General features: G+C 39.2%; 1 protein-coding gene across 8 annotated transcripts in view; it reads right to left on the minus strand.

Moving 5' to 3' along the window:
• LOC122628649 (zinc finger homeobox protein 3) overlaps positions 1 to 4,865 on the minus strand; it is a 269,125-nt gene that overhangs the window by 184,898 nt on the left and 79,362 nt on the right. For all 8 annotated transcript variants that reach the window (XM_043811122.1, XM_043811124.1, XM_043811121.1 and 5 more), the window contains one exon: positions 2,395 to 2,433. The gene's annotated coding sequence lies outside the window, so the exon portion shown is untranslated. The remainder of the gene's footprint in view (positions 1 to 2,394; positions 2,434 to 4,865) is intronic.

Consider the following 4,865-nt stretch of genomic DNA (forward strand, 5'->3'; position numbering starts at 1 on the left):
GCCCAGGGTAACGGGTTACATTCTTTTTCTACGGTATTTTTCAATCGAATCGTGCCATTGACCCGAGTCAAAGAGGAAATCCTAATGAAAAAGGACGAACGTAAACTCGACGAAGCATATCGTACCATCTTCTCTCTTCTCTCTCTCTCTCTCTCTCTCTCTCTCTCTCTCTCTCTCTCTCTCGTTTTACCGATTATCATTAAGTACGCGTACATAAATGGCTTAACAAACGTGACAGAAATAATATATTACTCGGTTAGATATTATATATAAAACCGAACGAATTTATTATTGGTTTTCATCAATTTACTTTATATAAGAAAGTCATGTTTGTTACTACTAGTTGGATAGATCCATTCCACGATATCGAAACATTTCTCAATTTGTTTTATTATTAATCATTATAACGTATCTAATTCCGTTTCCTATTTAATTTCAACGAGTTTTCAGTCTCTCCCTTTCTCTCTCTGTCTCTCTGTCTCTCTTTCTTCCTTATCGCTTTCTGTCGTGAGCTGTTACAAATAATTATCCCATCGGAATATAATAAGAAGTAAGAAGAAAGGCACGCGAATAGATAGTAAAATAATTAAGACTCCCCTCTAGTAACCGTAAACTTTCGATATCTCGTTCGTGGTAAGCGCAAAGTGGACAAGGAAAAAAGAGTTGGAAAGAGATGGAACGACAAAGAGAGAGAGAGAGAGAGAGAGAGAGAGAGAGAGAGAGAGAGAGAGAGAGAAAGGGGAAACAGAGAAGGACAGAGAGAAAGAAAGAGATATGTATACCCGCAGCAGATCTTTCAACGGCCCTAAGAGAAGAAAAGATGGGGAAAAACGAATGCGCTTACAGAAGACGATAGATCTCAGCGGGTTTCTCAAATATTTCCCAGAGAGAAGCGGGCGTTAACACGGAATCGTTTAATTCGAAGCGCGACGAGGCGGATCGAACGAATAAGAAGAAAAATAAGAAGAAAAATAAGAAGAAAAATAAGAGGAGGAAGAAGAAGAAGAAGAAGAAGAAAAAGAAGAAGAGGAAGAGGAAGAGGAAGAGGAAGAAGAGAGGATCGTCGCGTTAACGTTTGCGTTTGAGTTGCATACGTTCGTACGTACGTACGTAAGTTCCTTGGTTCGTTCGTTCGGTTCGGCCTACGTTCCGCTTTATCAGCGCGTACGGCATGCCGCGGCGTGTTTCCATTAATTCGCGTCGCGGGGCAAACTCGTGCCGTTGGAATGCCCGTTGAAGTCGAGGAGAGAAGTCGTTAGGCTGCGTGCCGTTCGTTCGCGTCCGGGCAACCGGTTTTCCCATCGGTGATTCGTCGTTAATTCGCCGGCGGAGAGTAAGTAATCGCACGCGCGTACCCAACGACCACCTCGGGTGTGTTACACGACTGCGTTTACACCAAGAAAGAAAGAAAGAAAGAAAGAAAGAAAGGAAGGAAGAAAGAGATAAAGATAGGTAGAGAGAGAGAGAGAGAGAGAGAGAGAGAGAGAGAGAAAGAGAGAGAGAGAGACTAAGAAGGACAAATCTAGCTAGCTTGCTAGCTAGCTAGATGGTTGGTTGGTTGGTTGGTTGGTTGGTTGGTTTGCTTTACCCTGTGCACCATACCTCTTCGCGATCATGCTACGATCTGCTTCTTCTTCCTCCGCCCTCGCCTTAGATTGAAAATCTCCTTTTAAAACTTTACGACGTTTCTCTCCAACTCGTATTTTTAATTAACACGGTGTGTTCCAACCTCGGTTACTTTTTTTGATCATCGATCGCGATCATGATTTCCTATCACGTTTCTCTTTTTCTATCTGTTTCTCTCTCTCTCTCTCTCTCTCTCTCTGTATGTGTCTCTCTGATAACGAAGCTATCTGGGATTATGTAATTTTCTTAGTCGCTTTCTTGAAGAAAAAAGAAGAAAAAAGGAAAAAGACAGATTTAGTTCGCTGAGATCTTTTTTTTTTTTTTTTTACTTTACTTCGTTTTTACGTTCACTGTACTATAGGGAATTTTTGTGTTGCATTTCGAATGTATATATATATATATTTTTTTTTTTTTCTTTCTTGTATTATACGTCGAACGTATGCGAATGTGACATAAGATTTTTCAAACGATCTTTGCAATTGAGTATGTGTCAAAGAAAAAAGAATGAAAAAAATGTCCTCCGAATGACACACTTAGAAAATCAAGCGTCGTTGATTAAATTTGAAGAGGGAGTGAGAGAGAGAGAGAATAGATATTTCTCTGGGAATAATTTTGTCGATACCTGTGGAAATGAATTTTTGTTTTCCGAGCAAGAATATTAACAGCAACTAACGCGAAGCGCCTCTATAATCGTAAAGCAAAGTTCATACACTTATCGGAGATATCGTTTAACGGAGAAAGTGTTTAGTTTACCTATGAATCACTCACCAAATAGGTTCGACAGCATAGAAGAAGCGGAGACTCCGTCTGAAATAAAAAAAAAAGAGAAAAAGATGTAACGTTAGAATTACGAGGTAGACTGGATAAGATCGGAGATTACGCCACGAAGAATCTCTCCCATCTTTTTTTCACTTTCTTCTTCCTCATCGTTGGTGATAGACGAAGAGGAAAGAAGAAGTGGTTCTCTTCTTTACTCTCTTCTACGTAGGCGATAAGCAAACACACGCTCATTATTTCGCTCTTGAATTTTACGATGAGCCGCTCGTGTAAACGGGTGTTCACACTTTGCGTTACGTGTAAACGTTCGAGAGTATCGACAGACGAGTTCTCGAAAAGGCATTTAATGTACCTATCCGTGTGAGTGTCCGGTGTCCATGTTCATACATACAAACACGTGAATTCAAATACTAATCAACAAAATACATACATATATATATATATATATATATATATACATATACATATATATGTGTATATATATATATACATATATATAGAGAGAGAGAGAGAAAAAAAAGAGACTTTTATGAGAATATATTCACGAGATAGTGTAAATGAATACGCGTATGTATATAAGAATTCCATATGAACGCACACATATGAACATCATGTATGTTTATATATATATATATAGGTAGAAGAGAATGTTCAGAAACTTACATTACATAGAAGCACGCACATAGTAACGCACGCGCGACGAGCTAGCCGTATCATTATATTTTACTTTAGCCGACGCGGAAACCCCGCGGGATAATTTGCGCGAACGAGCCGCAATTATTTAAGGGTGTGCATAGGTAAAAAGGGGTGGCTGAGGTGGCTATAGGGCTGCCGCGTTACTTCGCTCGCCAGTAGTACTTATCGATTCGCGTCGTCTTCGCCACGTCGACGTTACGATGTTCTCTCTCCTCCTCTTTCATTCGGGAGGGATCTTTTTATCGATGTATTCTAATCTTTTAACGATTCACGAAGACTCGTTAAAAATAATCTTTTTCTATTTGGAATTACGAAAAGGGTATTAACCAATTTCAGAATATAAACTACAAGTTGTATACGTATATATATATATATATATATATATATATATATATATATATAGGATATAAATATTTACGTTTGTAATCGTACATTTATATACGACGATAATAAGCAACGAAATTTGTTTTTCCTCTTGCATTGCAATTTTCTCTTTTACTTCAATATCCTACACAAAAGCTGGATGGAAAAAGATGCAACGATTTTGAAAACGATGCGCTCACGGAAAACAGGTGCAACGAGCGAAGGAGGTACCTCACCTACCTACGGAAGCACGTGAACAGTAACGTTCTAAAGAGAAGAAAGAGAAGATTTTGTAGAAAAAAAAAAAAAGAAAAAGAAGAAGAGGGAAAAGAGAAAAGGGGTCGTATATTCGTGTGGTAGTTACGTCTGTGCGTGCACTTAACCTCGCACACGTATTATGTACGTGTATATGTGTGCATACACATACACACATACACATAAATATATATATATATATATATATATATATATATACATATAAGTTCGGACTTCGAGATGGTTCGAAGTAGGAAAACGTGAGTGTATACGTGAAAGAAAGAGAGAGAAAGAGAAAGAGAGGGTGAAGCTAAAGAAGAGAGAGAGGGTGGAAACGGCTCGAAGCAGCTCGTGGGGTGATTATGAGCGAGTAAGTGCCGCCGTCCAGTTTTTACCCTCTTTCACCCCTCGCTCCTTACTGACCGTCCGCTTCTTTCCCGCAGCGACCATCCTCCTCCCACCCTCTTCTACCATCTACGACGCCACTCTTACCACCCTCGACTCGACTAAACCCCCAACGGATCAATACGCTAAAACATTGCCACGTCGAGCCACCGCCGTGTAAAACACGAAAGAAATCCGCCGGGGTGTTTTCCTTTAACCACTAACTCGGCCTGCGGCATCGAGAGGGTATGCCCTTTTTGTTTTGTATTTTTTTAGTTTCTGTTTCTTTTACTTAACCCTTTCTAATAATCGGAGATACTAAGACAAAAGAAAAAAGAAAAGAAAAAGAAAAAAACGTGGCGTATCGAACCCCCGTCTGTTTATTTTCTCTGTTATTTAATTTGAACGATTTCGAATTTACTCGTTCGTGCATCGCAGAAAAAATGTCTCTTTTCTCGCAGATAAATGATTGACTTCAAACTATAATTTGTGATAAGTGCGTATATGAAAAGAAAGAGAGAAGAAAAGTAAAGAGAGAAACGGACAGAAAAGAAATCTTACAAATGCGCATTCGTAAGACGTTATCGATCATTTACGGAAAAAAAATTTCTTCCTCCTCGTGATGGGGTATTAATGATAAAGAACTGCATGATAGACGCAACCCTGATTATGAGAACACTGAGTAAGACTAAAGAGCGTTATCATCTTACACTGTTAACTCTCTCTCTCTCTCTCTCTCTCTCTCTCTCTCTCTCTCTCTCTCT

This window comes from Vespula pensylvanica, chromosome 4 (genome assembly GCF_014466175.1).
Source record: "Vespula pensylvanica isolate Volc-1 chromosome 4, ASM1446617v1, whole genome shotgun sequence".
NCBI classification, from domain to species: Eukaryota; Metazoa; Arthropoda; class Insecta; order Hymenoptera; family Vespidae; genus Vespula; species Vespula pensylvanica.